General features: G+C 37.3%; 1 long non-coding RNA gene across 1 annotated transcript in view; it reads right to left on the bottom strand.

Annotated features, from left to right (window-relative positions):
* Positions 1-14848, bottom strand: part of LOC146767637 (uncharacterized) — a 71185-nt gene that overhangs the window by 49411 nt on the left and 6926 nt on the right. The window lies entirely within an intron of this gene.

The raw sequence follows: 14848 nt of genomic DNA, 5'->3' as shown, positions 1-14848 counted from the left end.
TAAGGCTTTTCACTGAATGTTCATTCTATCAGAGTGCCTAACAATTGTAAGGGAATGTTGGCTCCTGTGGTTATGGGCATAATAGAGTGATGGGATTCTTGCTTTAAGAAAAGGGGCTGAACGTTGTCATTCCTCTCCAAACTCCTTTTAAGACCCATATTCCATCTGGGATAATTTTCATCAGCTTGTCTTTTCCCTCCATTTTCCCATTAGAAAGAACCAGGAACAAACAAGAAATTTGTTTAATCGTCTTCTGTGAGATCAGCTGAATTTTAATGCTGTTTGATTACAGCTAGTCACAAAAATGTCAAGTGCATTTCCATTTAGAGTGCTTGCTTAAACAGCCGTGCAAATGGGGACCACCCGAAAATCAGCATACATCATGAGAGATTTGAGCTCCCTTATGGTGTATACTTGTTTCAATCCACTCTCTTGCTCTTTAAAATTATGCATTTTCACAGTACATCATTTCCTTAAATGAGGATAATACATCATTGCTGCAGATTGACTCATGAGGCCCATTAATAAAGGGCAGGGCTTTCCAGCAGCTTTTCTCATTGGGAAGGTGTTATCTTACCATCTAAATTTGTAATGAATATGATGCTCTCAGCCTATGCCCAGCCTACAGTTCCAGCTCCCCTTCTCAGTTTGGTTAGAGGTTTTCATTGCACAGGCAGTGGTATGATGTTAGAGAATAAATAATGTATTGTTCCTTTCCCTAAGTAAGTAGCTATTCATTTCAAATGCACCAAAAATACTTAAAGTGAAATGGTTACCCTTGTCATAGGGGATTCACCTCTTATAAAACATCTCTGCCTGGAGCTGCTCAAAACACTACCCTATTATACAATTTCTAGCATTATGCTGCTGCATGATGCACTATCAGTACAAGACAATACATAGTAATATCCAGAAAGCCTTTGATTTTATTTTTGTAGTTTTCCCACATTCTTTTTCTTTCCAAAATAAGTAGGGCTGATCAGAAAATTGGATGGGAGACTACATTAATATATGGGGAAAAGACCCCTAAAATCTCTGTTTGATCAAATGCTGACTTGATAATTAAAAAATGCTTTAGGTTATAATTTTTCCATTAAAAATCTGAGTTTTATGATGTTATGTTTAAAAATCTAGGGATTGTAGCATTTTTTAGACAAACAAAGTATTTTGGATGCAGCCTGTGTTAGATATCAATTATCTGATTGGTATTGAGAATTTCAGAATTCCCTATAGGGATCAAAACATCATACAGACATTCTCTGAGTACTGAACACCTCATTCCCTGATTGCTTAAACTGAAGTATTAAATGTTAAGCATACTAATTTGAACTGATCAGGCTCCCACAACAAAAGCTTTTGCAAAGGACACAAAATTATTAGCTTTCATGATCTCTTTCAACTATTTGTTTGTGGTCTTCTTTTCTTTTTCAGTTTGTGTCTATGTATTGATTTATATAATAAATTATCCCTGCTTTGGAGCCTAGAAAAGCTTTCTACACAAAGCTTTACTTTATTCTGGGGATGTAGAGTTGCACAATCTGTATTGTGCAACAGTCAGATAAAAACTGTTGTAGGAATGGTATTTCACATGATGGTACTTCCTCTTCTGGTCAAAATTAGGAAGTGCACAGATATTTTTCCCATGCTTTCAAGATTAACACAGCACTTTTGAATCCTCAAAACAATTCAGCAGTCTTGAGCCGTGTTCACTCCCCACAGGCTCTTCAGCATGCAAACTGATTTTTTGTTAGTACAGGAGGTATGTATCAGATATTGGACCTACACAGCACACCTCTTCCCATAGGGAAAAGGAAGTAAGGAATTCACTGGCCAAATATAAAACTGGAGAAATATTTGGAAACATGACTTCCCTATTAATTTGATTCAGTATAGAGGGCTGCATCTCAAACCTAATCTGAACAGGCTTAGGCTCCTGTTAGAGCCTGATGCATTTTTAGCGGTTTTAGCTGGTTTAAATAGAGCTTCTCTATCACTGAGAGGAAGTAAATAGGGGCTGTGTAGAGCTGTTGTTCTAGGAGCACATTTTGTTGGTGGTTTGTTTGTTTCTTAAAGAAAACCCTAAAAGAACGAGAGAATAATAGCCAATTATACTACAAAACTCCTTACAGGACTAACAAAGCAGTACGTTTTCTTTTGTACATTGGATCCACAGAATTTATTAAAACAGATCATTCAGAGTCAGATTGCCAAGATATTTTGAAAAAGTCCAAAAGCTTAAGATTTACCTAGTTAATTGGACATATTCTAGGTCTAGATAAGATTCTCTAGCCTTACTCTCACAATTCCCTGTACTCTGCTAAAGTTTCAGATCTAGCCTTGTCTGATGAAGTTCAAATTAATAACAGTGTCTTAAAGATATGAGAGGTTTGGCCAACTTTGCAAAAGGCCAATGTAATAACTGGAAGGTGCTGGGTCAGTCAGACCTGCTATCCACATTACTGTGCATACCTGCAGGCTATATTGGGCCCAGGAGACAAGTAACCACATAATTAGGTAGACTGACATTTTACTGCAGGTTGAAGTAATTAGGGCACTGGCAAAACAGGAGAATGACTTTCTAAAGCTTATGCTGTTGCATATATTGCCCAGGGTTTAAAATTAATAGTGTAAAGGAGTGAATTTGATACCCTCTTATGCAGGCACAATTACCAGATACAGACAGGCCCAATAAGTAACATTTCAATTCAGCTCTGAGAGATTTTAAAGCTGTAAGGGCCAGAGCTGGTGTCCTAGTTTGAACTTGTACACAAACAAATGTCAAAAATGTTCACAACCAACAAAAAAAGGCTGAATATATCATATAGTGCATATATGCATTATGGCAGCTCCCAGTCTATCACTTGAGCTTTAAGACATACCTGGCAACAGACACATGTTGCTTCAAAAGTCATTCCATGTGCTTTGTTCATGCAGAAAAAGGAAAACAGGACCAAAAGCCAAATTGGTCTTTTATCATTATGCCTCCTAGCTTTTCTCCATAATGTTTTATAACCATGCATCAACCACAAGTGGTGAGCATATTTCCCATCTGCTGGGGCTAAATGTGCTGTGATCAGTACCAGCAAGAAGAGACAGAGAGACACTGAGACTGTGTCTAACTAGATTAAAAACTGGAAAGCTGGAAAGCTGTTTTATCCAAGGGATGTACTGATTGTGAGGCTATCAGCAACATTTCATGTTGCAGTTCCACAGTCATGAGCTGAACCATGACACATTGGCTCCAAACCTTAATTTCATCTCTTTAATTTAAATCAAATATCCAGTAGTAAAAAAAAAAAAAGACATGCAATAAAATGGAGTAAAACCGACTCTAGTAAAGATGATTAATTGTTTGCTAAGTACTGCCATTCATGCGAATGGTGTTTGCTAAATAGCATTCCACATATCTAACATAAAAACCCTCTTGTGGAATCAGGATAAAATGCAATTTCCCAAAAATACAGTATATTGTGATAAAGCCCCTCTCTTTGTTAGAAAGAACAGATAACATCTTTTCTCCCAGTTAAATTACTGTCAGGAATTAATCAAACTCAGCATGGATGGAGAGATGTGGAGGTTTTGTTCTCTTAGAGACTTTCTTTGCTTCATTTTCCTTTGAAGTCCTTTGGGCTAAGCTACTATCCTGTGCTCATAACCAAACTGAATCAAACAGTATCACAGACACTTCAAATGGGCAGCTGATGTCCTGTAACTTTTCTGTACTTTTGGCTGTGGAAAGAGCCCAAAATCCCACCTTCATATGAAGGACACCTGCGTGGAAGGAGAAAGAAAGAGCAAGACCCCCTGTCAGGTGATTGGTTACCCTCGATTTGTAATGCAAAGGTCTGTAATAAGAGCCATCTGTCTTGCACAATGCCTCCCTACACTGAACACTTTTACCAGGGCCCCCAAACCACAACCAACTGAGATTTACCCCGAGGCAGTTTGTAGATGAAAAGAAAAGACTTGGATTAAAGAGGCACTTCCCAGGGATGCCTGCTGAATGGTTTTAGGAAGACAGCCAAGGCGCTGAATCCATTACTCACCAAAAAGTCAACGCAGCTGACAAATTTTTAAAAGAATCAAAGCTTACTGGCCAAGATACATCCATTCCTCTTCCACATCAGTCATCCCCTCATTACTCTCACATCACCATAATCTGCTGTAACAGGAGGAATGCCTCCATGGCAGTGTGCATTAAGCAATCATGCTTTCATGTATGTATCTGTCATAGCAAAATTTCACCATTCCTGAGATTCTATACTTAAAAAACCAATAATTACAAGGACTAAGAACAGTGCCTTGCTTTCTTATAATATCTCTTTAAAGTATCTTTACATGAAGAGGTCATTCATAAGTCTGGCCAGTGCTATGTGTTTTCCTCTAAGGAAAATACAGTGTCTTAACATGGTTTAGATCAGATGCAGATAAGCAAAGTAGATTTTTAACTTCAGCTGAATTACCCAAATTCAGCTCAGGATTCCACCCATTAATAAAGTTCATTAAATTCCTATTAGATAATCAAAAGTATCACACAGATTTGATAGCAAACAAAAGAAAAGGAAGGTGTGTTTTAGCAATATGGGAGTCAACCTCTTTTCTCAGGTAATTAGCAGTACAAGTGGACATAATCTAAAGCTGCACCAAGAGGAAGTTCAGGTAGAACCCTTTTCCACTGAAAGGGTAGTAGAGCACTGGAAAAGTCTGCCCAGGAAGGTGGTGGAGTTACCATCCCTGGAAGTGTTTAATAATTGGACGTGGCACTTAGTGCTATGCTTTAGTTGGCAAGGCTGTGTTCACTCAAAGGTTGGACTTGATGACCTTGGAGGTCTTGCCCAACCTTGATGACTATATGTTTCTATTTTTCTGTGATTAATATAGGACATGAACAATGCTAGGTTACTGTTTTTTTGCAAATTAAGCAAGTTTACACACTCACATGGGACATGATGATTAAGTCACATGACCTAGTGTACTGCATCTCGCCATCCACAACATGTGATGCTGGACTGAAGTGGTACTTCTAGGCAGCTCCTTGGCAGCAATGTTTATGGACCAGCCTTCAGTGGTCAGCAGCAGCTTGGATGAAACTTCAGAACACTCCCTACACTACCATGGAATGGTGTTCATGTACTCATACTGCCAGGATTGCGTGCCTCTCATCTCTGTGTGCTTGCATTTATGTACCAACCTCCTGAGCCACTGTGAGCAAAGTGCACTTAGAGACAGCACAGGCTGGAGCCTGGCAATGGCCCCGCAAGTAAGAATGCAGCTGCACATTTTTCCTGAAGTGGAAAACTTGTTTCCTGTTGTTTCCAGAGCAGTGGGTATGCCTCCAAAAGCAGCGAAGGAGCTATAGCTTTCTGCAGCTGGTGCTGTTGCTAGATATCGTCTGTAATAACTAAGATGTCAAGGTTTAGGCTCGTGCTGTGACAGCATAAATGACTGGTGGCAGGGAGTCATGAACAAAGAGAAGGGAAATGCCAAGAGAGGGCAAATTTCAGGGAGGAAAGTGGAAGTGATCACTTTGATAAAGATAAGGAAGATAATGATAAGATTGTGATGGTATATGTGCCACTGTGTCTTAAGATGCCAGAAGACTGCCATGTTCATGTGTCTACAGACTCCTGGCAAGAAGGCAAACCTATGATTTGGGTTGGCTAGGAGGAGCTGGCCTGTCCTCTGGTGCTAAGGAACAAGAAACCATGGTAGAGTAAAAAAGAAAGGATGCAGATGGATGATTAGAGCAGAGAATCAGTGAAATGGTAGCAATCCATGGTAGTCCTTATGTAGGACAGTGTTTCTGATTCACATCACACAGTCAGCAAAAGCATTTCTTCAGAGCAGCCAAGTGAAGCCATGCCAAGAGTGCCGTGATGTCATTCCTGCAGGAGACACACTCAAAGTCCAGGCATGAAGAGCAATTTGTGCAAGTCTGGCCAGGAGACCTCCCAAGCCTGTAGATGAAAGAGGATTGCTATTTTTATCTGAGAGATACAGTCCAGTATTTCCAGCCCTAATGCAAAACCTGAGAATCAGCAGCTGAGGATATATTGAGGCTGAAGATGGGGGGAATAAGTAGCAAGGGAATGATAACTGTCTGGATGTGCTTTATGACATGAATTCAGTTTGAGATAAAAATTGATCAGCTGAAAATTGTTCAACATTTCAAAAGATAACACAACCATGTCTGTGTCCAACATATGGTTTTCTCTTTGGCAGTTTGCCCAGAAGAGACCACTCAGCCAAACCACAAATAATCTGAGCCCCCACGGAAGACTTCCTTATATGACTTATGTGAGTGCCCAGTTATTTTCTGCATTATGGGCATCTTCTTCAGCACTGGTTGTAATGTGGGATTTGCTCAACCTTGTGCTGTTTAGCTGCTCAGTATTCAGGGCCCAGTTCTGTTAAGATCCACTGCCTAACCCACATTTGCTGTAAGTTGTAGACCTGTTGTTATTGCTTTAACATGTAGTTAAGATGTCTAGGCAAGCATTTGTGGCATAAGAGTAACTAAAGAGAAAACTACCATTGTAAAAAAATATAAAACCTTGAGGAAAAAGAAAATATGTCAGAAGGCAGAAACCCAGCACATGGGAGGATCAGCCAGTACATTTCCCATGCTGTCATTTTATTAATCTGAGCTGTGGATCAGAATCCATTATGCTTATTTGCTGTGGGAATTCATGTGCAACAAAAATGTCACCTTCACTCCATGTTTTACAACTCAGTTACCTGTTACATAGGGGAAAAGTATTCCCAACTACTACTATACTTTGGGAAGTTTGTAAATAGTAATACAGATCTATCCCTTTATGACACCTAGGTATCCCCAGGAACTGAAACAAAATCGACACACAGGGTCTTGTGGGAAAATATTATAACTGATTGAAAATTCTTGCAATTGCAAGAGAAGAGGGGATCACTGACATTTGGCTTCAGGGTATTCTGTGATTTTTACAAAATAATATTGCACCACTTTTTATCAAATTCATGTGTTGATGATACCATAAACTCAAGCAGATATACATATAGTATGACCTTTTACTTCCAGGGCATAAATGACAGTGATTAAATTTTGCCTTTAAGTCACAAATAATTATATGATATATTTGTATGAAAACTCATCCAGGTTTAAATATAACACTAACCAAGTTTCAGAAATGAACAATTGTAATGATATATAATGTGGGAGCATAAAAATTGAAGTCTTCCACTTACCTAGTAAAATTTTTCGGTTTTATATTTATGTTCTCATATATAATTTTATTATACATATGATTCATTTTGGTACTAAGTTTTTTTTTTTCTTTTAAAGTACACCTATATACAGAGGATATCAATATCCACAAGTATGGCAAGTCTCGACTTGTAGATACAAAAGACACTAATTTTCTTCCACACTTTACAAAAAAGCAAAGAGACAAGTTTAGGGCACAGGAACTCAAGCTCTGGCACCTCACAGAGGTCAAGATCATGCGGACCCAATGATCTTCATTCAGAAGTAGCCTTAGAGCCTCTGTTAGGCTGGAGAACTTGTCCACCAGCCCAGCTCTGACTGTAGTCACTTGAGCATGATTACATTATATTTCACAGAAGGCATTTGGGCAAGATTCATCTCAGCCAAATTTTGACACTTCTGAGGCATGATTTGTCTCATTCAAGGATAGTCTGTCTGGTGACTCCCTGTCTGGAACACCCATTTCTGCCCACTGACCACAAAGTAAATTAACTAGAGGGAGGGTATTTGTTACTTAGACACATAAAGGTATTTGAGACATTTTGCACCTTGAGCCTTCACCTAAAAACCAAGGACAGAGAATGCCTTGTTTACACAGTCAGTATCTCACCCTTCTCATAGACTGTGCCACTCTCACTGCAAGAGAGAGGTGCTACCTCTCAATTACACTGGTTCACCAGGCAATTTCCAGCTTATTATGATTTTTTTCTGGCAAATGGAACACCAATAATTTTCCCAATGAAAATGCGCTTATATCTGTCAATCATAGCATCACTATATCTTCCGTTCAGTCCTTCCCTCCATTTAAATTTTGATTTCATATTTACCTATGCAGATGAAGTTTCCTCAGAAAACACACCTTGGCTATGGACTGACTTGTTCTGAAATGGTGTTATCCCAACAGTTAGGTTTCTTTCTTCTGCTGAAAGATATTGCTAATGCTTACTATTTACAGGTGGTCTTTCAGCAGCAGTGTATGAGCATGATGCAGTAGGGAGAATACCACATTACAAGCAAATCAATCAGCTTCAAAATAGAAACAAAAATTCATTTTAGATGTCAAATAGTATTTATAAGTTTAACTGTAAAATGGTACAGTAAGTTAATTGATCAAAGAAAAAAAAAGAAATATTGATTTTAAAAAGTTAGATTTTGCAGGGATGTGTCCCTGTAATTACATTAGTGTGAAACGTGAAACAGTTACTCATATTTTCTACTCTAAGCTTAATGACATTGTTTTGGGCATAACATACACTTTACTGAGGAAAGCAAAGTGAAAAGAGATACCTTCTTCCTATTCTAATAAGAAATAGAAAATTCACTATGACAAATGTCTTCCTTGCAGAAGTTTAACAATTAGGGATAAAACAGTAAGCATAGAGCATAGCATCCTAAAATAATAAAAAGCTCCTTCTAAAACACTAGTGGTCCTAGCTGTTAAAATTTTTAATTCAAAATTTTAAAAAGTCCTTTAAAAAAAGACTTCATTATTCCATCATTCATGAGAATCTCAGAAGAAAACTCATATTTTGAAGGGCAGTAACCCATACATTTCAGTAGATTTGGATTAGGTAATAAAATAAGAAACACCAAAACAGTGGAAAAGGAAACCTCTTAACCATGTATTCAACTATGAAATACAGTTGCCAAAAATATTCTGAAAAAGCCTATTATCTGAGAACATTTGACATTATTAAAAGATTGAGCTTATTTAGGAAAAAGCTTATAAAATGTGGTTAGGCTTTGATACCTGAACTAAGACCAACTTCCTAACTTTTTCAGAGGTCACTCAACCATACAAATTGTACTATATAAAAATTTGTTTTCAATGTACTATTGATGATGATGATTTTGTCTTACCTCAAATGGATCTCAAAGCACTGTGTATAACACAAATAATTTGTTATCAGTGTTTAAATGTTCACAACAAATATCTGTCTCAATATTGTACCAAACCATTTCCCCAACTGGTATGACCAACCTCCTCAAATCAGTTCAGACTTGGATCAAAGATTACCAGTTAATTACTCTCTCTGCCTTATAAGCAAACATTGCCTGTGAGAGCTCATGACTATGAACATTTTTGAATGTTATCTCTGATTTTGCAAAACAGACCAGCATAACATTGGTTAATACAAACATTACATTTTTCTAAAGTCCTATTAAAAATTTACTTTGGAAAATAAGTATTTTTGATATATATCAAGGATGTGAATTTGGCTTCAAATTTGAGACATGATAACATTACTGAGTTCATTCCCATTTAAAAGAAGTAATCCTGCAATTCCAGAAATTGTGACATTTTTCAGAAAAAAAGTTAAGAGGCAAATTACGTTCATGCAGCTGTGTCCTGGTTTCAGCTGGGGTATATTTAATTTTATTTCTGGTAGCTTGTACTGTGTTGTGGTTTAGGTTTAGCTTGAGAATAATGATGAAAACAGAAATATTGTAGCTGTTGCTTTAGTAGTGTTTACTCTAAATCAAGAATTTTTCAGTTTCTCTTGCTGTGGCAGTGAGGAGGTGCACAAGGAACTGGGAGAGAGAACTGGGAGAGATCCAAACTGTCCAAAGGGATATTCCATATCATAGGAAATCATCCATTTATCATCAATTTAGTATGTAAACTGTGGGGAGCTGGCTGGGAGCTGTTGATCACTGCTCAGGGACAGGCTGGTCATCATTCAGAGTGTGGTGAGTAATTGCATTGTGCATCACTAATTTTTCTTGTGTTTTATTCATCTCTCTTTGACATTATTATTGCTTTATTTTAATTTATTTCAATTATTAAACTGTTCTTACCTCAACCCATGGGTTTTACCTTTTTCTAATTCTCCTCCAAATTGCACCAGAGGCATGAGGGAGGTTGGGAGGTAGTGAGTGAGTGAGTGTCTGGTACTTAGTTACCAGCTAGGGTTAAACTACAAGTTGTTTAGATGCAGGCTATGCACATGTACCTGTATTTTTTATTGAGAAATGACAATTTCATTAAATGGGATTAATATTTCTTCCTAATCAGACAGACATATCAATTACTCCAAGCAGGCACCATCTCATCCACAGATTTCACTAGTGCTTTTTGCAATTCACGGAAGCTTTTAAATAACACTGATCCCTAGTTCAGCAACATTTGTTTTAGACATTCACTGGTAAGGAAGTCTCTTAACCAAATGGGACTGTTTTGCCTGGGAAAACAGGAATCTCATAATATTGAATTCTTTGAAACTGAGTTTCCTTTTTTTCAGACCATAATGGAAAGCAAAGTACAAAATGTTGAGCTGAGAGCATGATGTAACAATAGAAAAAATTAATGTGCGTAAAACCTTGCAAAAACGTTCTCCCAGTTATTGTTCAGCTATTTGTACGTTCTTGGGTTGATGATATGCCTTATTAAAGACAATTGTTCTTTCATACTTTTCAGAATACTTCTTTCTAAACTCTGGCCTAGGTTCAGAAACTCCAAAAAAAAGATATTTTAATCCTTACAAACTGTATAATGCTTGTTGAAATTTTTTGCTCTTTCCAGCTTTCCCAGTCCTATCATTCAACTCTTATTTCCAAGAAGTGTGCCTACACTTTATTTCTAGTGATTGAGGTTCAAGCCTAATTAAGGTAGTCAACTTTTTGCTACAATTATTCTTGTAGAAAACCATAACTTTGGTAACATTTCATGTCCAGTTACATAAAAACTAGGAAAAAAATCTGACAGATATCTATGTCTGAAATTAGTAATTTTTTTGTTCTATCAATTTGAAGACCAAGAATACTGCCTATTTTAGTAAATTCACTTTAGGTCAGGAAACAATTCTTTGAATTTAAAATAATTTGGCATTTAAATCAGAGATGCTTGCTAGAAGCAGATACATGTCTTTTTATGACTGTTTTTACTTTCAATGGCTTTTAATGAACAATGACTGTGAAAAAGACACAGGAGAGGGAATAAAAGGAAACACATGGAAGAGTCTCTACTGAAATGACACCAGTATAGACTTGCAGCAGGTAATTTAGTTTAGGCACACTTGCATGGTTTGCTTAGCTGAGCAGAACAAACAATCAGATAAGCTGGCTGGAGCATATTCACAGGCTTTCGTTGGAACAATAAAAAAACCTGCCGGTTCCACTGAGTGTGCTGAACACTGACCCCAAGACATGGAACAAACAGAAAGTATGATTTATTACAGCATTTATATTACAGAGAATAGTATATCAAAGAGCAGCAGTGGAAAAATGCTTTTTGATCATCTTGTAGTTCATCTTTTTCTCTCTTCCATCATTGGAAAAGAAATAAAACAGCATCATTGACCTACAAGTTTCAGGTTTCCAGTAGCACAACATAAGCTGTAAGGCATGCTCCTATCTGCTGCTTGTGTGAATATCCAAGTTGAGCAGGTTGTCACATTCACTAGGCTAAAGCAGTAAAAAAAGAAAACAGAGAACGCAATGCCTGGCAAGCAATTGGTCCAAATGGATCACATACATTTTACTGGATGTGCTAGAAATGCTGATATAATAGCCCAGAAAGATAAATTATGCCTGAATAAAATCCTGTAATGTTTGTTTCTCAGAAAGTACATAAACACTTTTTTTACTGGCATGTGTATATCATGTATCCAAAGGCAAATTAATATCATTTCTTAAAGCAGAATAGGTGTAACACAGGGTTACAACATGAGTTATTCCACCAAGTTGTGTGTCCTCTCTGAGAGACACTTGCATGCAAGAAGTATGTGTATATCCATGCCATGGATTTTTCACTCACAGGCCTTCCAAAGCTTTAGGATTTCTACAGTTGCTACAGAAGAACTCAGCAGTTCTGGAAGCAATATTTTTGCTTTGATAGATCTCAATACTGATGACAAGATCCACCTTCACTGCCAACATGAAACACTAGCCAATGAGAGATCCTGCATATGAGGCTAAAATATAACACTAAGACACTGTATCTGCAACAAAATTATTTCCTTATTAAAATCATCTGGTTTTAGGATTTGTATGAGAGATACCAAGCCCTTCTGAAATATACATGATACATGTGTCATATTCAGTGTAACCACAGGCTAGTAGATATTCCTAAAATCCCCACCTGTTCCTGTCTTTCCAACTGTACTCAGCAATTGTACTTTTATCTTCACCTTTCAAAAAACATTCCTTCCACAGTCAGAGTATTTTTGTACAACAGAAATGATATTGTTTCTCATGATTAAAGAAAAACATAATTTAACTAATTCACATAATATGAATCATCTACTGTGAATGTTCATTTATCTCCAAGTAGAAGAGCATCCCAATATAAATCCCTCAGGAATGCAGGGCAACAGAGCTATCTTTAGCTAAAATCTGCCCTTGAAAAACAAAAGTTTGTTCAGGCTCCAGCTATGCCCCAAAATCATCTACAACTGACATTTATTTTAAGTGGTTTGTCTAAGATGGAAGGCCAGACAATGATTATTAAACACATTTTGGAAAGTATTATTAACCTTCACAAAAAATTATTTATGGATGAATAGTTTTAAAGGTTGCTAACATCAAACTAAGGCCTAAAGAAAATCCAAATGCACTCTCTCATAAATATCAAATTTTCCTTTGGTCTACATGACATGGAGCAAAAAATAAGTATAAAAGTTTTGGTTTGTCCATCCTAGTCCTGCCTCCTGTTTTGTCACCTTGACACAATTGTCATTCCATGCCATTAAAGAGATTCTGATTATAGAAGGAAGCAGAGGGTTTCTTAGAAGAACATTTGTGAAAGAGCCAGACGCACTACATGCTTCCCACATGCAAATACATATATATATATAAAAATCATATATATATAAATGTGCATATATATATATACATATATGTGTGTGTATATATGTATAGATATATAGAAATATATATACAAACACAGATATATTAGCAGTAGATGTTGCAGACATAAAGTGTTCACTGAGATTAGCAGGTCCAATTCAATCAATGCATGCACTGTGCAAAACCATAGCTCAGGAAGCTTTCCAAGGAAAATGCCAAGCCAGATCAGATGTGGCTCTATTCAGCCTGTCCTGCCTGCATTACCTGCCAGACACAAGACTTTTGACAAACTCTGCTGTCAAAATCATCTTCTTTTTCAGCCTATCTGACCTTAGCACTGGCCACTGTGAGCTGCTCTTTTTTGTCCAGTTTAGCAATTAATGTCTTTGCCGTCATGGTCCCTGCCCCCGACTCCATTTCAACATGCATTTCCCAATTCATGCTTCAACACTTATCCCAATTCCCATTAAAGTACCAGCATCCACATTCCTAACTTTTTTTTGTCTTTTACCACTTACTAAATATTTGATGAGCAACACAAAGACTTTTCAAAGCATTCATTCACCTGACTTTACAGCCAAAGACAGTACAGAATCAACTCTATATGTGGAATTAATGCTGAGCACACTGAAATGCCTAAAGCTGGTAATCTGAACATTTCCTTTGGCAACTCTGATTTTTTATGCACAAAAAAATCATGTATTCCATCAGGGAAAATCCAAAAAGCAGTTTTGTTCTGCCTTATAGAGTACTGGCTTGCTTCTCTTTCACCTGAAACTTTAATTCTGGTTAATACTGGCCTATTCTGGAAAATTCTCTCGTTCTCTCCCACACAGGCATGGGAGTACCACCTTTTACTGTTCTATTTAGTGGGGACAGGTGCTGCTTATGTTATACCCAGCAATACCATCAAAGGGCTTGTGCTAGGTACCACATGTGGATATCTGATACTCCTGTAGGAAGCAGTTGTACAGTTATTACTACCTAAGCTGACTTGAGAATCTCTGCAAAGCACTGCTGGGTGGGCAGGAATTCTTATTTATCAAGGATAAGGACAGATCTCAACAGCTTTACTACAGAGAAGGCTTTTAGGAATGTACATGGTAGCTGGTGGCATTTCTAGCACATGTTTAGGGCTGAGATATTCTTTCCAGGAAAAAAATGTTTCACTGCAGTTACTATCATTATGTCTTGACAGAAAACTACAATAAATTTTCTTTTCAAGTTCTTATTTGGTGTGACATTGTTGACTACCGCTTAATTGTATATGTAAATAAAGTAGTGGCCATCACCTTTCTATGATGATGTTGCTGTGAGTTAATGATGAAAAGGGACATGGAGAGGCTGTGGGACATGTCAGTGTTAATGAAGATTTATTCAGTAGTGACATTTGATCAAATCTTCTTGGCGAAGTCTTAGGTTTCATTAGTTAAAGATGTAAAGCAGTCTGTCTGATTAAAGGGAGAAAAAGCAGTGGGGAGCTCACATAAATTACTGCAGCTCAATTAGGTGCAGACAGTTTAGTGAGTGTTTATTACCAGTAGAAAGGAAGATTTTCCAATTAGATTAAAAGGTTTTGAAAACAACTCTTATAGTGCACAGTGATTTAGACCCATTGCTGGAATAATACATTGTAAGAAGCTTCATTGATTAAAAGTAAGCTGGTAAGTTATCTGCATTTCTTCATTGTTTATCAATGGATCCCCTGCTGCCTAGGTACAATTTACCTCACAAGATCAATGTCTGGAGTTGGCTAATTTTCTCCTGGCTGAAGATTTATATGGATGTAAAGGGTATCTACATCATGTCTGAAAATAC

Source organism: Lonchura striata, chromosome 4 (genome assembly GCF_050655825.1).
Source record: "Lonchura striata isolate lonStrDom1 chromosome 4, ASM5065582v1, whole genome shotgun sequence".
NCBI lineage: Eukaryota > Metazoa > Chordata > Aves > Passeriformes > Estrildidae > Lonchura > Lonchura striata.
The sequence above is the reverse complement of the archived record's forward strand: the minus strand, read 5'-3'. Positions and strand labels throughout refer to the sequence as shown.